The sequence below is a fragment of the Rhineura floridana genome, chromosome 5 (genome assembly GCF_030035675.1).
Source record: "Rhineura floridana isolate rRhiFlo1 chromosome 5, rRhiFlo1.hap2, whole genome shotgun sequence".
In the NCBI taxonomy this organism is placed as follows: domain Eukaryota; kingdom Metazoa; phylum Chordata; class Lepidosauria; order Squamata; family Rhineuridae; genus Rhineura; species Rhineura floridana.
Window position 1 is genome coordinate 30356794 of NC_084484.1, and position 18881 is coordinate 30375674.

Here is an 18881-nt window from a genome sequence, read left to right on the forward strand (position 1 = left end):
AAGCTACGCAGGTCTGGGTCTGGTCAGTGCCTGGATGAGAGACCACTTGGGTTTCCATGCCACCTTGGGTTTCTATGATGAAAGAAAGGTGGGGTATGAATTAAGAAATAAATACATAATAAACAGAATACAGCACACATTTTCAGACTAATAGGTGAAGCTATCTATTGGACTGAAACACTAGCAGAAACCTAAGGACTGGCCAAATGCTACATGCAACTGACAAGAGATGTAAAGTTCTGGGGGAGGGGGAATATGGGAGAAAACTGGTTTCCATTTCCCCCCCATTTTTAATGGGGGGGAAATAGAAAACTCCTCCCCCATTTTTTCTATTTTTTTCCTGGGCCTTTGCATCTTGACAACTGACACTCTCAAGTGGCATTAGAGAATCACATGATTATTGTGTTGGTGTATGTGTTGTGACAGAAGTACTGTCAACATTGGCTTCTCCCATTATGCCTCTTTAAAGCAGTGAAGTGCTGAAAAATTCACATTGTTTCTCCCCCCCCCCGACCATTCAAGATAAGATGGGGGATGAAGAAAACATGCCTCCTAAAAGAACAGAGGGTACGCTAATAGGACAGATACATACAATGTTTTTGTGTGGGTGAGAGAGGGGGGGAGTCACCAATATGGAGTACCCACACCTCTCTTTTTGCTGCCATGGCAATAATTTTGTTCTGGCACCCGTCACACTTTTATCAAGATATTACTACTTGCACCTCATTTTTTACCAAAAAAAAATCACTGGGTACAGGAGGGTTGCACTAACCCTTTCACCGTAACAAGTTGGTCAAGGGTCTGGTGTTTCTTTTTTCAACTTAAATGTTTTAGGAAAGCCTTGCACTTGCTCACAGTGGTGTGGAGCTCTTTACAGATGGCTTCTGAGCCTAGGTTCTCTTCTTCAGATAATCATGGGACTGTACAACATTGAGTTGCCCCAGGAAAACATCCAGGGCCCCACATTGCTTCAAGCGAGCACAAAGCTTGTTAAAACTTTTGAGTTAAAAAAATAAAAGAAAAACCTTGACAACCTTGTTAAGGTGATGAGTTAAATGTACCCCTGCCCCATCCTCCTATTTTTGGGAGGGGTGAAGGTCTTTCACTCCATGTGAAAAATGAACACCTCTTTCACAGGTACCGAAGATTTTTATGAAAATATGGATAGGGTTTGGCACAGCACTACTTTAAATTTTCTATCATAGGATAGTTCACAATGATGATGCAATTGCTGTTGGATACGCAACCTTAGCAGTATGGTTTCCATTTCTGAGTGGCTCCTTCCCACAGTGATCTGTTGACAGGTCTAATGGGGAGATGATGTGGGAGGAGTGTGTGATGTGGTTACTTCTCTCCGTGATGGTCCTCCATAGAAGCCAATGGTACTGCTGTGTGGAGGATAACCATGCCATGTGGTGCTCACATGTGGTTGTCCTATGACATACATTACCACATGTGTGTGCAAAGTCCATCTACAAGACATTTTGTTAGCTCTGACATTCTTTTGGGTTCCATAGAAATGCCTTGTTCACTTTGGGCAAAATCTGGAGACGGCTTAAGGATGGTAGAACTCCCTTGAATAATATTGCTACTCTTATGAAAACTCTCTTAGTCTCTGCTCTTTATTTAATATTTTCAATCCCAGAGAGGGAACAATAGAACAAAGTAATAAGAATATATGTGGGAGGAGGGAATAACCACATAAAAATGGCAAAATCATAAAGCAGGCCCAGCAAATAACAACAAATTAACAGTTTCACCATAAGGCAAGCAAAGCTAAACCACACTAAGGGCACCAATTAAATTTCCAATTTAACCAAACAAATAGACTGAACAACCAATGATCTTAGCAACAGTTCCCACTTTATATTTTGCTTATAGCAGCCTTTACCTTAGTGTAGAAGCGGCTCACCTGGGGGGGGGCAGAGCCACAATTCTAGCTTCCCTGGCAGTCGGGTTACTGCTGCTTAATGGGATGCAGAAGGTGAGGCTGAGAAAAAACCTCAAATTTGATTGAATCTTGCTTTAGCTTTTTAAAAACTAGCAGCCAAAGGCAGGTTGCAAGCACACCACTAAGGCAGAAGCAGTTCAACCAGTGGGACAGACCTGAACAGTTTACTGGAGGAAAAGGTGGAGGCTGGCATGGCATGGGCACCCCAGTGGACCCAATCCAGTGCTCCTGCTGGTGTGCCTCCACCACACCTACTTCCCGCCACCTCACCCTTCCCAGTAAGGAGGAGTGATCCCACTGCCAGGAAGCTAGCATTGTGGCTCCACTCCACTGGGTGAGCCGCCTCTCACCAAGATGACATACAAGGTAAAGAAGCAGTGTGGTGTAATGGTTAAGGTGTTAGACTATGATCTGGAAGGCTAGAGTTCAAACCCCTACTTGGCCATGAAGCTCACTGGGTGATCTTGGGCCAGTCACTATACCTGAGCCTAACCTACCTCACAGGGTTGTTGTGAGGACACAATGGGGAGGGGAAAACCATGTACACCACCTTGAGCTCTTTGGAGGAAAGGTGGGATACAAATGTAAGAGATAAATAATAAATAAAGGTGGCCTTAAGCCATGCTGCCATATAATTAGACAGCCCCATGAAGTAAATATAGCCATATGAAAGCATCTCATATTTTCTTCTTGCTAGGCCTATCAAAAAAGAAAGATGGCAATGTTAAAAAACTACTTTTTTTCTATCTAGAAACAGGGGCCACATTCACACCAGACATTTATTCTACCATTATTCCACTTTAAACAGTCATGACTTCCCCCAAAGAACCCTGGGAAATGTAGTTTGTGTAGGGAGCTAAAAGTTGTCAGGAGACTCTTATTCCCCTCAAAGAGCTACAGTTCTCAGAGTTACCTGGGAAGAGGGACTGTTAAGCCACTCTGAAACTAGCTCTGTGAGAATAGGCGTCTCCTAACAACTCTCACCATCCTTTGCAAACAACACTTCATAAGATACTTTGTGGGAAAATGGCATAAATGTTTTATTTACTTCAGCCATTGTTGCAAACAAAATGTAGGCCCCTTTGAAAGTGTTTCTCTCACTTAGTGCCTGCTTTTGTTGCATTTCTTTCTGGAGCAGCCCTAACATATGTTGAAATGTCAAGACAGCACTGATTAATCTCAACTTCATAATGTATTCTTTGATAGCTGCACTCGAATGTTGTTTTATACCTGCACAAGAAACAGCTGTTTCTTATTTCTATGGGCACAATATGACACACATTACAATAACTGATTTATTGTTGGTGCTTATAATGTGCACTATGCATCAAGACAAGCCTGATCCTAACCTCCTAACAAGCAGGGGAAACATAAGAGTCTCATTTCACTTCTACTCCAGTTGATTCCACATATAGGTCAAACCTGTGTGTAAAACCTCTCTGGGCTTCATCAATGTTTCCTGTAAATCTGAGCTCTGCAGGGTGCCCTGGTTATTCCATTTTCCACCTTGTTGCATTCACTGTGCAATACTGGAGCTTTAAGTTGATGGTAAATGTGCAAGACATTTTAAGCTTAAATGTAACTTGAGATCTCAGCCATTTCTCAAGCCTTAACATTACAGTGCACTTTTTGACCTAACCAGATGTGCCAATATCATCTCAGTGCTTTGCAGTATATTTAGTCATGTATTCAGTAGTGTAGTGGCAAATTCGGAAGTGTGGGGTCCCTTAATTATAGTCACAGCCACACCGCTTCCTCCCTTTTTGCTGCTGGTTTGAGAATGAGATCCTTGTTAATGTTTTCTCTCACAATAGCAGATGTCCCTAGGAGTCAATAAGCATGAAAGGAGAGTGTCAACTACTGAAAAGAGTCTTCATAGTGGCTGAATCATTTCCTTTCACTCTGATTGGCTCCAATCATCAGGAAAGGACAAGGAAGCATGTTAGAAGACTCTTCTCAGTGGATAACACACTCCCCTTTCATGCTGATTGGCTCGTACAATGCTGGTGACATAAGGACCCTGATGGGACCCTGCTCCCAAAAACATGAGGTGTCTAAGAACCCCCCCCCCAAAAAAACCCCTAGATGACTACACCCCTGCATGTACCACAAGCTACTAGGCACTGATTATAGTACTTGCATTTTGATTCACTTTGAGAATTAGCACACATAAACTGGGAAAAACATGCAGGAATTTTAAACTGTCCAAATCCATGAATAAATATGCAAAGTGAAACACCACTAACCTTCAATCTTTGCACTTCTCCAAATTTGGTGATGCAGTTCTCCAACCAAATATTATGTACAAAAAGGCTGATATTAGGGGGAAGTACATAAAAATGCATATAGTAGTGAAAATAACATGCAATAATGCATCTCATTATGGAATATTGCTTGCAAAAATGTGTATATTAGGCTAAATTGAATAAAACAATTGAAGAGTTGATCAGAAGCTAAATACGAGCCAACAGTGTGATGTGGCTGCAAAAAAGGCAAATGTTATTTTAGGCTGTATTAACAGAAGTATAGTTTCCAAATCACATGAAGTACTAGTTCCTCTCTGTTTGTTTGCTTGTTTATATCACACCAACTAGTCCAATAATTTTCTTTCTTCAGGCACAAAAAGGGGATTGGGGTGTAAAACATTGGCATAGGCATAACAATACAAGTTCTTCTACATGATTTCCAATGAGAGAGGAATGTCCCCTTCCCTTTTAGCAAGAGGAACACTCGTTTGCTTGAAGTGTTTATAAGGGGTGTTCATCTACTCCACACATATATCCATTGCATGGAGAGGACAGTGGAATCGCACCTTCCAGCCTCCCTCCCAATATTGCGTGTCCAGCTTCTGGTGCTGGCACACTCAGCAGACAGTCTTTGCACACATAGCTGTACATGTGCAAGCTGTCTGTGCAATTGGGAGCCCTGATTGCAGAGTTCTGGATCACATGGAAAGTCTATATATGTAACTGCCTCATGCATGTAGGCTTCCCTTTCAAAATGTCATGCTGCAGATACAGAAATCCACAGGTGGGACCAGTAAGGCATGAGATGTTAGGGCTAGGAGGTGCTGTCCCACTGTCTCCTTCACATGTTAAAGGTACAACTTGTGTCTGCACTCTGGAAATGGTATAAATCTGCCACATTTACTTAGGCTGAATCACACTCCCAACAAGACAGGATTGTCTAATCCCATTGCTGCAATGTGAAAAATGCACACTTAGTACAAACCGGTATTCAGCTATGCCTGCATTTCCATTAAACACTTTCTAGCTTGACATGATTAGTAATGAGAGTATATACACTTAGGACTCTGCCAAGAGTTTGTTCTGTGTTTTTAAAAACATTCCCCATCAATTAATGAGAGAAGAAATTGCATTTGAAAATTATCAAACGGGAGGAGAAATTTAGGTGCAATTCTCATGAGTGGGCTTCAGGTTATTTTCAAGGTGGCCAAGAGGTTTTGCAAGTATTCTTTCTTTCATTCTGTCAGTCATCTCCCTGGTGGTCTAAGCTTTTCAGCCTGCCCAGGTCCCTATGCTTCCTGAAAATCCCATGAATGGACCTTTCTGTCAGGGCAGGGAGGTTGCCTACCATGCACCTGAAAACTGCTCTTTGTTATTTGGTAAAGTCTCTGTGGTTTCAAAGAAATCAGTGTGGAAGGACGGTCATTAAAAAAAGCTAAAAGAAAAACATCCCATTAAAAACAAAACTAGCAAGTGCACAGATCTCAAGCATTCAGTAGTCAGGCTCCCGGGCTTCTTGTGCTTCAGTTAAAGGCCAGGAGAAGATTTCAAGAAGTAACTCCTCCTAGGGGATTTTCATTAGATCAGGAAGAATGGGCAGCCAGGGAGATTGCAAGCACTGAAGTTCAATGGAAAGAAACACACCACCCTTGGCCTCCTTACAAGAAGCTCAACCCTGCACTCACTGAAATGATTCAGAAACTGTAAACCACCCTGAGAATAAAGCAGAAAAACAGAAGCCTCTTTTGTGGAAGGAAAATGTTTTGGGAGATGGGAAGAGAGATTTCAGCACGATACTTACTACATGTACAGGAATAACGTTGCATTGTACAAGCATGCATTGATGCTGCAGACCCTTTGGCTATGATATACCAGACAAAGCCAGGGAGGGAAACACAGTCCTATGTCTCCCTGGCTCCTAAGCCCTTGTGTTTCAAAGGGGCTAACACAAATATGCCTTGGGAAAGTGGTATCCTCCTCTGAGTAAGGATGGGATGATCTGTCATTTCTAGTTCTCTCTATTTCTCATTTCTCTAATCTTAAATTCAGTTCTCCACATTTTGGCAGCAATTCGTGATTTTTTAAAAAAAATCTTCATGAAAATTCTTCAGCATTTTAGGGTGACTTTCTCCTAATAAATACATTTTTGTATGCAGTATGTATTTTGCATGCAATATGACTAATGTACATATTTTTGCAAGCAATTTATTCTAATATAGTGCATTTTTGTATGTTATATACATTTTGTGTACACTTGCCCCTAATATATGCATTTTTGTAAACATTGCTTGGTTAGAAAACTGCACCACAAAATTCGGATAAGTGCGAATTTTGAAGGATGGCTGTGGTTTGGATCTCATATTGTTTTGGAAAGTGCAAATTTGATAAATTTGGTTTGAAGTGTGAACTGAATTGAATTTCTCCCCCATCCCTACCTCTGACTTATGGACTTTATTAGAGCACGTGTAAAGAAAGCCCCATTTGTTCAGATGTCTGTGTGGAGGGATCTGTCCACACAACCGGGGACTATGCCTTTGCTGTATAAAGAATGAATATGCCAGTGAACAAGTACTTGAAAACCACACACCCTTAAATACAATAAACGACCCAGCGCTGTCCTGAAAGTAATTTTATCTTCACAAAGAATGCAGGCTAATAAATATCTGTTCAGCAGTAATGCCAATTAAATTGAAATCAGCCCTATGGTGCCATCCTGAAAGAGGTTTAAGCAGAGGTTGCAACAGAAATTTATTTCAAAGCAACATCAAACATCTTTATATCTTCAGTGTGTATAGGATGTAAACTTTGGTTGTAGACTTGTTTATCAGTGTGCAAGGCACCAGGGACAATGAAGTAGAGATGTTAGTAGAAGGAGCAAGTCACCTTACACCACTGTGACAAACTTACCAGAAGAGCTGAGTGGAGGACCTCTATCTGCTGTGCACCACCACCATCAATATAGATTACCTGAGGGTGATACTGCAGCTGGTAATTCAGGGGCCATCAGGTGATACCAGGGACCAATAGAATTCCACCGAGTCCTTCAGATTTGCCACTCCTGCTTTGACTTCCAAACCTGAGTTGAAGATGAGCAGACTGTTTTAGATAGCATCAGCCTTGACATAGGGATTGAGAGAGGAGAGGAAGGAGGAGAAAGCAGCTCAATGCTGTTTTGTGTAAGAATCCTACAGCACTGCATAGCAACAGTGTGCTTACCCCTGAATGGGTCAGTAGACAAGCTGCCTTACAGTGTTTGTTTGTAACACAAACAGAAACCACATTTTAAGCATACCACATTCCTCTCCAGTGTTTTCAACACTTCTCACTCAGCCCAGGTCATACATTTGAATGGAAGAGGGCTCTTATTATACATCGACTCGTTCAAGCTGTTTTTGTGAAGCATCCCCACATATTTCCTCAAGATACTATACAAAGATCTGGCCATAATGAGTCTTTGTCATATAGGTATAAATATGAATAGTGAACAAAACTAGGTACTTTAACTTGGAAACAAAGAACGTACGTCTCATCTGACTCTTTGTGTTGGCACTGATGGATAGGATTTAATACCTAGCTAGGGTTTGGTTTCTTATACATTAGTTTATTTGGGTAGGGATTTTTTTAGTGAGGGCAAAAGTTGTCAATGTAGTGCTGAAACAAACTGAATGCAAAGATTAGTATTAATTAGTATTAATTTTACTAATATGATGACATTCTCACCAAAAACTGCTAATGGGATCTTGAATATTCACTTGGATGCACAGGTTTACCAGTTTCACTAAACCAATGAGCAACTAACAGCAATAACCACTATGTGTGTTATTTAGTAACTTAGACATCTCATATTTTCCCCCTTTTAATTTGAAAAAGGTCACCTCTGAATTAAGGTAAGAAAACTATTTTTAAGTGGTGTAAAATATTGATTTATAGAAAATAAAACAGCACAAGACAAGATAACATCAGCATAAACTATGAGGAGCTATGATAAAGCTTAAACATTAATCACCATTGACTTAAAAGGCTAGCCAAATAAAATAGTTTTGACTTGGTGACCATAGCTTAAAGGGGTTGATGCCAGATAAACATCCCCTTTTTTTGAGAGGGGGAATCCACCTAAGAATAGACCCTTTCCCCAATGATCAACTTCTGAAAACATGGGCACCTAGGAAAAGATTCAGGACACAAAAGAATGTACTTTTTCACACAGCACATAGTTAATCTATGGAATTTGCTTCCATGAGAGACAGTGATGGCCACCAATTTGGATGGCTTTAAAAGAGGATTAGACAGGTTCATGGTGGATAAGGCTATCAATGGCTTCTAGCCATGGTGGCTATGCTCTGTCTCTATAGTCATAGAATCATAGAATAGTAGAGTTGGAAGGGGCCTATAAGGCCATCAAGTCCAACCCCCTGCTCAATGCAGGAATCCAAATCAAAGCATTCCCGACAGTTGGCTGTCCAGCTGCATCTTGAATGCCTCCAGTGTCGGAGAGCCCACTACCTCTCTAGGTAATTGGTTCCATTGTCGTATGGCTCCAACAGTTAGGAAGTTTTTCCTGATCTCCAGTCCAAATCTGGCTTCCTGCAACTTGAGCCCATTATTCTATGTCCTTCACTCTGGGATGATGGAGAAGATATCCCGGCCCTCCTCTATGTGACAACCTTTCATGTACTTGAAGAGTGCTATTATATCTCTCCTCAGTCTTCTCTTCTCCAGGCTAAACATGCCCAGTTCTTTCAGTCTATCCTCACAGGGCTTTGTTTCCAGTCCCCTCATCATCCTTGTTGCCTTCTTCTGAACCTGTTCCAGTTTGTGTGCATTGTTCTTGAAGTGCGGAGACCAGAACTGGACACAGTACTCAAGATGAGGCCTAACCAGTGCTGAATACAGGGGAACTAATACTTCATGTGATTTGGAAACTATACTTCTATTAATGCAGTCTAATATAGCATTTGCCGTTTTTGCAGCCACATCACACTGTTGACTCATATTCAGCTTGTGATCAACGATAATTCCAAGATCCTTCTTACATGTCATATTGCTGAGCCAAGTATCCCCCATCTTATAACTGTGCATTTGGTTTCTTTTTCCTAAGTGTAGAACTTTGCATTGATCCCTGTTGAATTTCATTCTGTTGTTTTCAGCCCAATGCTCCAGCCTATCAAGGTCCCCCTTTGAATTTTCTTTCTGTCTTCCATGGTATTAGCTATGGCCCCCAATTTTGTATCATCTGCAAATTTGATAAGCATGCTCCATACCTCCTCATCCAAGTTGTTAATAAAAATGTTGAAGAGCACTGGGCCCAGGACTGAACCCTGTGGTACCCCACTCGTTACTTCCGCACAGTTTGAGAAGGAACCATTGATAAGCACTCTTTGAGTATGATTCTGGAGCCAGCTGTGGATCCACCTGATAGTTGTTCCATCCAGCCCACATTTAGCTAGCTTGCTAATCAGAATATCATGGGGCACTTTGTCAAAAGCTTTGCTGAAGTCAAGATATATTATGTCCACAGCATTCCCACAGTCTACAAGGGAGGTTATCCAGTCAAAAAATGAGATAAGATTAGTTTGGCAGGATTTGTTCTTCATAAATCTGTGTTGGCTCCTAGTAATCACTGCATTGTTTTCAAGGTGCTTGCAGATTGACTGTAGTCAGAAGCAGTATGCTTCCGGATACCAGTTGCTGGAAGCCGCCGAAGGGGAGAGAGCTCTCATGCTGAGGTCCTGCTTGTAGGCTTCCTATAGGCATCGGGTTGGCCACTGTGAGAACAGGATGCTGGACAAGATGGGCCACGGACCTGATCCAGTAGGCCTTTCTTATGTTGTTATGCCTCATGTTATCGTGGTCCTGCATTTCATTATGAAGCATCTGAGCCTTACTGTATTGCTAGAGAAATCCTTTTGTGAATTGACTCATTCCTGTTTGTTGGTGACATCAGTAGCTGGCAGCATGGGTTAAAGAATGGGAGTGTGTCCTCCTTTAGCACCCTTCACAGTCCACAGAGGAAACTTTTCTGTGGCACCACAGTGAGACTAAATGGCACAACAGATCAAATTTCTTATTCTGGATTTGGAACCACAACCTGAAGAATGAGAGAAAAATATTCATTCATGACCATGTTGAAATATCCATCAGAGGCATGCTACAAGGCATCTGGGGCTGCTTTGGAGCCTGAGATGCTTGGTGGGGTGGGATGGTATTGCAGTGAAACGAAGAGATAAGTGGAAGGGTGGGAGACCATCTACCTGTGTGAGTTTCTGCAAGACCTGCTCCCTGCATTTCTGGCTGATTTCCACCTGGCCCGGAAGGGTGGGGCCCTGTCTCTCTCCAGCTACAAAAGCAGCAACTGCTGAAGGGGCCAGAGACCATCTACCTGTGTGAGTTTCTGCAAGACCTGCTCCCTGCATTTCTGGCTGATTTCCACCTGGCCTGGAAGGGTGGGGCCCTGTCTCTCTCCAGCTACAAAAGCAGCAACTGCTGAAGGGGCCAGAGACCATCTACCTGTGTGAGTTTCTGCAAGACCTGCTCCCTGCATTTCTGGCTGATTTCCACCTGGCCTGGAAGGGTGGGGCCCTGTCTCTCTCCAGCTACAAAAGCAGCAACTGCTGAAGGGGCCAGAGACCATCTACCTGTGTGAGTTTCTGCAAGACCTGCTCCCTGCATTTCTGGCTCATTTCCACCTGGCCCGGAAGGGTGGGGCCCTGTCTCTCTCCAGCTACAAAAGCAGCAACTGCTGAAGGGACCAGAGACCATCTACCTGTGTGAGTTTCTGCAAGACCTGCTCCCTGCATTTCTGGCTGATTTCCACCTGGCCTGGAAGGGTGGGGCCCTGTCTCTCTCCAGCTACAAAAGCAGCAACTGCTGAAGGGGCCAGAGACCATCTACCTGTGTGAGTTTCTGCAAGACCTGCTCCCTGCATTTCTGGCTGATTTCCACCTGGCCTGGAAGGGCGGGGACCTGTCTCTCTCCAGCTACAAAAGCAGCAACTGCTGAAGGGGCCAGAGACCATCTACCTGTGTGAGTTTCTGCAAGACCTGCTCCCTGCATTTCTGGCTGATTTCCACCTGGCCTGGAAGGGTGGGGCCCTGTCTCTCTCCAGCTACAAAAGCAGCAACTGCTGAAGGGGCCAGAGACCATCTACCTGTGTGAGTTTCTGCAAGACCTGCTCCCTGCATTTCTGGCTGATTTCCACCTGGCCTGGAAGGGCGGGGCCCTGTCTCTCTCCAGCTGCAAAAGCAGCAACTGCTGAAGGGGCCAGAGACCATCTACCTGTGTGAGTTTCTGCAAGACCTGCTCCCTGCATTTCTGGCTGATTTCCACCTGGCCTGGAAGGGTGGGGCCCTGTCTCTCTCCAGCTACAAAAGCAGCAACTGCTGAAGGGGCCAGAGACCATCTACCTGTGTGAGTTTCTGCAAGACCTGCTCCCTGCATTTCTGGCTGATTTCCACCTGGCCTGGAAGGGTGGGGCCCTGTCTCTCTCCAGCTACAAAAGCAGCAACTGCTGAAGGGGCCAGAGACCATCTACCTGTGTGAGTTTCTGCAAGACCTGCTCCCTGCATTTCTGGCTGATTTCCACCTGGCCTGGAAGGGTGGGGCCCTGTCTCTCTCCAGCTACAAAAGCAGCAACTGCTGAAGGGGCCAGAGACCATCTATCTGTGTGAGTTTCTGCAAGACCTGCTCCCTGCATTTCTGGCTGATTTCCACCTGGCCTGGAAGGGCGGGGCCCTGTCTCTCTCCAGCTACAAAAGCAGCAACTGCTGAAGGGGCCAGAGACCATCTACCTGTGTGAGTTTCTGCAAGACCTGCTCCCTGCATTTCTGGCTGATTTCCACCTGGCCTGGAAGGGTGGGGCCCTGTCTCTCTCCAGCTACAAAAGCAGCAACTGCTGAAGGGGCCAGAGACCATCTACCTGTGTGAGTTTCTGCAAGACCTGCTCCCTGCATTTCTGGCTGATTTCCACCTGGCCTGGAAGGGTGGGGCCCTGTCTCTCTCCAGCTACAAAAGCAGCAACTGCTGAAGGGGCCAGAGACCATCTACCTGTGTGAGTTTCTGCAAGACCTGCTCCCTGCATTTCTGGCTGATTTCCACCTGGCCTGGAAGGGTGGGGCCCTGTCTCTCTCCAGCTACAAAAGCAGCAACTGCTGAAGGGGCCAGAGACCATCTACCTGTGTGAGTTTCTGCAAGACCTGCTCCCTGCATTTCTGGCTGATTTCCACCTGGCCTGGAAGGGTGGGGCCCTGTCTCTCTCCAGCTACAAAAGCAGCAACTGCTGAAGGGGCCAGAGACCATCTACTTGTGTGAGTTTCTGCAAGACCTGCTCCCTGCATTTCTGGCTGATTTCCACCTGGCCCGGAAGGGTGGGGCCCTGTCTCTCTCCAGCTACAAAAGCAGCAACTGCTGAAGGGGCCAGAGACCATCTACCTGTGTGAGTTTCTGCAAGACCTGCTCCCTGCATTTCTGGCTGATTTCCACCTGGCCTGGAAGGGTGGGGCCCTGTCTCTCTCCAGCTACAAAAGCAGCAACTGCTGAAGGGGCCAGAGACCATCTACCTGTGTGAGTTTCTGCAAGACCTGCTCCCTGCATTTCTGGCTGATTTCCACCTGGCCTGGAAGGGTGGGGCCCTGTCTCTCTCCAGCTACAAAAGCAGCAACTGCTGAAGGGGCCAGAGACCATCTACCTGTGTGAGTTTCTGCAAGACCTGCTCCCTGCATTTCTGGCTGATTTCCACCTGGCCTGGAAGGGTGGGGCCCTGTCTCTCTCCAGCTACAAAAGCAGCAACTGCTGAAGGGGCCAGAGACCATCTACCTGTGTGAGTTTCTGCAAGACCTGCTCCCTGCATTTCTGGCTGATTTCCACCTGGCCTGGAAGGGTGGGGCCCTGTCTCTCTCCAGCTACAAAAGCAGCAACTGCTGAAGGGGCCAGAGACCATCTACCTGTGTGAGTTTCTGCAAGACCTGCTCCCTGCATTTCTGGCTGATTTCCACCTGGCCTGGAAGGGTGGGGCCCTGTCTCTCTCCAGCTACAAAAGCAGCAACTGCTGAAGGGGCCAGAGACCATCTACCTGTGTGAGTTTCTGCAAGACCTGCTCCCTGCATTTCTGGCTGATTTCCACCTGGCCTGGAAGGGTGGGGCCCTGTCTCTCTCCAGCTACAAAAGCAGCAACTGCTGAAGGGGCCAGAGACCATCTACCTGTGTGAGTTTCTGCAAGACCTGCTCCCTGCATTTCTGGCTGATTTCCACCTGGCCTGGAAGGGTGGGGCCCTGTCTCTCTCCAGCTACAAAAGCAGCAACTGCTGAAGGGGCCAGAGACCATCTACCTGTGTGAGTTTCTGCAAGACCTGCTCCCTGCATTTCTGGCTGATTTCCACCTGGCCTGGAAGGGCGGGGCCCTGTCTCTCTCCAGCTACAAAAGCAGCAACTGCTGAAGGGGCCAGAGACCATCTACCTGTGTGAGTTTCTGCAAGACCTGCTCCCTGCATTTCTGGCTGATTTCCACCTGGCCTGGAAGGGTGGGGCCCTGTCTCTCTCCAGCTACAAAAGCAGCAACTGCTGAAGGGGCCAGAGACCATCTACCTGTGTGAGTTTCTGCAAGACCTGCTCCCTGCATTTCTGGCTCATTTCCACCTGGCCTGGAAGGGCGGGGCCCTGTCTCTCTCCAGCTACAAAAGCAGCAACTGCTGAAGGGGCCAGAGACCATCTACCTGTGTGAGTTTCTGCAAGACCTGCTCCCTCTATTTCTGGCTGATTTCCACCTGGCCTGGAAGGGCGGGGCCCTGTCTCTCTCCAGCTACAAAAGCAGCAACTGCTGAAGGGGCCAGAGACCGTGTGTGTGTATGTGTGCGTGAATCTGCTGCTCGGGATGTCTATAGACTACTGGGGTTTTGTTTTGTATTATATGTTATATTTTACTCTATGTTATATTTTAGTCTATGTACGCCGCCTAGAGTGGCCGTTAATTCGGCCAGATAGGCGGCCTAGAAATAAAATTTTATTATTATTATTATTATTATAAGCACTCAGTTGAAGCACATCAGTAGTTTGTGTCAAACTGCACCTTTCCAACACCACTTTCCTGCATAAAAAATGTATGGGCTACAATTTGTGAGCTTCGTTGTCTAACTTGATATTCTATATAAATCCCCATGAGAACCTTTTTAAGAGGGGTAGAGGCACTGGCTGCAAATGCAGGCGTCTGATGGATCCTGATGGATTCCTGAATGCGCTTGGGGACTCTTTGGAGCATGCACACAGCCACTCGGCTGAGACCCTGGTGGAGGGGTGGAATACCGCAATCGCCAGGGCATTAGACCGGGTGGCTCCGAAACGCCCTCTCCCCCTGAATAGAGCTCAGACGGCACCGTGGTTCACCCCACGGTTGTGAACTCTGAGGCGGGAGGTGAGACGGCTAGAGTGCCGGTGGCGGAAATCTCGCTCTGATGACGATCGGACACATGTTAGAGCGGCTGTGGCAGCCTATCATGTGGCAATAAGGGCAGCAAAAAAAGATTTTTATGCTGCCTCTATTGCATCTGCAGAGTGTTGTCCCAGGAGACTGTTCCAAGTGGTCTGGAGCCTGGTCGGTCCAATTGCTCCAGAACCAATGGAACATGCTAAGGTCTCCTGTGATGAGTTTGCTAAACACTTTGCGGAGGAAATCGATCGTATTAAGAGTGTTATTCCGTGCACTGTGGACACAGTGAGCGAGCCAGAGGTGACCAGTGGTGCTCTGGTGGCGTGGGATCGGTTCCAGCTTCTTCCATCTGATGAAGTGGACAAGGTGCTTTCAACCTTAAAGCCAACCACTTGCTTACTCGATCCTTGCCCATCGTGGCTCATTATGAGCTGCAAAGATAGACTGGGTGAGGGGATCAAGATGGTGGTAGATGCATCCCTCGAAGAGGGAGTAATGCCATCACCGCTCAAGGAGGCAGTAATAAAACCAATCTTAAAGAAGCCCTCCTTGGATCCCCAAGATCTGAACAACTTTCGCCCAGTCTCAAATTTGCCATTCTTAGGCAAGGCGATTGAGCGGGTGGTGGCAAAACAGTTGCAAGCGCACTTGGAGGAAGTGGATTATCTGGATCCATTTCAATCGGGCTTCAGGCCTGGACATGGGACTGAAACAGCCCTGGTTGCCTTGGTAGATGATATGAGGAGGGCGTGGGATAGGGGCGAATGCATCTTCCTTGTCCTCCTTGATCTCTCAGCGGCTTTCGATACCGTTGACCACGTTATCCTCTTGGACCGCCTGGAGAGGTTAGGTATGGGGGGCACTGTATTGCAGTGGTTCCATTCCTTCCTCTCTGGTAGATACCAAAGAGTGGCATTGGAGGATGAGGTTTTGGATCCTTGGCCTCTCACCTGTGGGGTGCCACAGGGTTCCATCCTCTCCCCGATGCTGTTTAACATCTATATAAAGCCACTGGGGGCAATCATCAGGAGATTTGGGCTGCAATGTCATCAGTATGCGGATGACACGCAACTCTATCTCTCGTTTAAATCTGCACCGAGGTTGGCTGTAGAAACCCTGTCCAAGTGCCTGGAGTCGGTGAGTGGCTGGATGGGAAGGAATAAACTGAAGCTGAACCCTGACAAAACCGAGGTACTGTTTGTGGGAGACAAGGGAAGGCTGGGGGATGTGGACCTGGTGCTCAATGGGGTATGATTGCCCCTGAAAGACCAGGTCCGCAGCCTTGGGGTCATTCTTGACTCCCAGCTGACCATGGAAGCTCAAGTCTTGGCTGTGAGCCGGGCGGCGCTGTATCAACTCCATCTGATATGGAGGCTGCGCCCCTACCTTCCCAACCATCTGCTCCCACCGGTAGTACATGCCCTGGTCACCTCTTGCCTAGATTACTGTAATGCACTCTACGTGGGGTTACCCTTGAAAACGGTCCGGAAGCTGCAACTGGTACAGAATGCGGCGGCTCGTCTGATTAAAGGCAGCCGCCGGCAAGATCACATCACTCCAGTGCTGAAGGAGTTGCACTGGCTACCGGTTGTTTACCGGGCCCAATTCAAGGTTGTTGGTTTTGACCTTTAAAACCCTATACGGTTTTAGCCCAGTCTATCTGAAGGAGCGCCTCCAGCATCGTCAGGGATGCCGCTCAACAAGATCAGCCTCAGAAGACCTTCTCTCGATCCCACCAGTTAAAACAGCTAGACTGGTGAGGACTAGAGAGAGGGCTTTTTCAATAGTGGCCCCCACCCTGTGGAACTCTCTCCCAAATGATCTCCGCCATGCCCCTTCTATGTTGAGCTTCCGCCGGGCCTTGAAGACCTGGCTCTTCAGGCAGGCTTTTGGGGTGGGTTAGGTTTTTATTGTTATGGTTTTAAATTTTAACGTTTTAATGTATTGTTTTTATCTTGTACGTCGCCCAGAGTGGCTGGACAACCAGCCAGATGGGCGACTAATAAATTTAATATTATTATTATTATGCACTGGTATATAATTAAGCAACACATTCCTACTTAAAATTAGTATGCTCACCAGCACCACATTGCCAAGATGCACTTTTTCATTTGCCTCTTGCAAAACCTAAGAAATCTAAGGTGGGATATTTTCAAACGTTACTTTCATTTTTTTTCATTGGTGATACAATCATCCATCACAATGGTGCTAGGGAACAGGGCTACATGCACCCCACTCAAAGTCATTGGCAGCACTACCAATCTTCCCTACTGTATCAGAGGAGACTCCTTAATGACCAGTGGTATCATAATAGTTCTTTCATGAGTATGCTTTTTGTCTGGAAGTTGGCCAATAATATGCACGTGGGTCTTAATTTAAAATCTTTTGAGATTACACTACAATTGTCTTAATATACCTTGTATGTCTACAGTTAATAAAAAGGACTTTTTAAAATAATCCTTTACCAATCTTTATGGCACATCCCATTGTTGGCTCTCATCCACCATCCCTTCTTTTTTACCCCAAACTTGCATCATAACATACAGTAGGCAAAACCAGGAAGAACCAGAGCGGATTTCACAGATAGATTTGAAATATCCAGCCAAATGTTTGGCCTCAAACTCTTGCCAGTAAAAGGAGAAATTGCTCAGAGGGAAACATCTTTTCTTACTGAGCACAAGTTGTTCTTTGCTTTTTTCTTCTAGCAACACAGAAATTCATAATTAAACTAGGAATACTTACCTATCAAACATCACGTTATGGCTTATGTTTTTCCAAGATATTTAAATAATGGTATTCATAAAATGTTTCACAGCGATATGAGTTAGTCAAACGACATTATCCCCAAGGTAGCCTGTTCACTTCAGTGGGGTTTGTCCGGGAGCATTGGTCCATGGATTGAGCACATGCATTATATATGTTGAGCATATTATATATTCACAGAAAGTGGAGATGGAGAAAAGCAGACTATTTACTGCCATCCTGATCAGCTATAGAATTAACCTGCACATTATAAGCAGATACAGGACATGATTAGGGATGGGGGATGAAATTTGATTGAGTTCATATATAAAGGTGAACCTAACTAATTTGCACTTTTCAAAACAATATGAGAACAAAAAAAAAGCCATCCTTCAAAATCCACACTTCCTGAAGTTTGCAGTGCAATTCTCAAGCCAAGTAATGCATACAACAATGCATATACTAGTGTGCACAAAAATGCATATATTAGTAAAAAATTAGACACAAAAATGCATCAAATTAGGGGGAAATTATTTGCAAAAATTTTCATATTAGGCAAAAGTGCATACAAAAATGGGTATATTACAAGAAATGTGCACTAAAATGCTGATGAATCTTCATGATGACTTTTAAAAAAATAATCAGTCATCACAAACAGGTGTGAAAATTGGGGGACTGATCCTAAGACAGGAAAACTGAGAAACAGAGAGGAACCAAAATTGACAGATTCAACCATCTCTAGCCACAGTTTAGTGATTGTTCTCTTAGAGCAGGGCTATCTCTCAGTGAATCAAGGGGCTTGTGATGTGATATCAAAGCTGATAGCTACCATGACAAGCAAGAAACAAAGTGTCCCACACTGTACACACAGATCTAAGGCCCAGTTTAGATGTGACATATGAGCAAAGTGAATCACTATTCAAGCATTCCATGTAAGCATCTACTCATTTAAATGTGCTTACTGTGTGTGCTGTACTATATGCAAGCAAGGTTAGCAGTGCATTAATGTGTCACAAATTATATCTAATTTCAATATTCACTTCAAAAAAATCATGCATTGAACACTGCCAAGCATTTTACTTTTGCTGACCTTTTCGCTGTCTTGCTGGACTCAGCATTCTTTTGTTCCCCTGTTGGTGGTGGCAGCTGCTTGTTCTAAGTGTCACGTTCTTCGATCTGTTTGCTCTCACAGTTCTTGGCCTCACTTTCCCACACCTTGGCTGTGACAATAACCCATACATTTTCTTTACAAACCCTCATGGTGCCATCATGCCAAATTGGAGGATGAGGATAAAGCCATGCCACAATGACAAGATCATGACCCTGCTAAATTGCATGAAACCTAAGGTCCAGGGTACAAAGGAGAAACAGAATGTGATCTTTCTGAGGCTCTAACTCCTGGTGCCACAGACTGTTGTTGTGGTTATGTGCCTTCAAGTCGATTACGACTTATGGCAACCCTATGAACCAGTGACCTCAAATACCATCTGTCACGAACCACTCTGTCCAGATCTTGTAAGTTCAG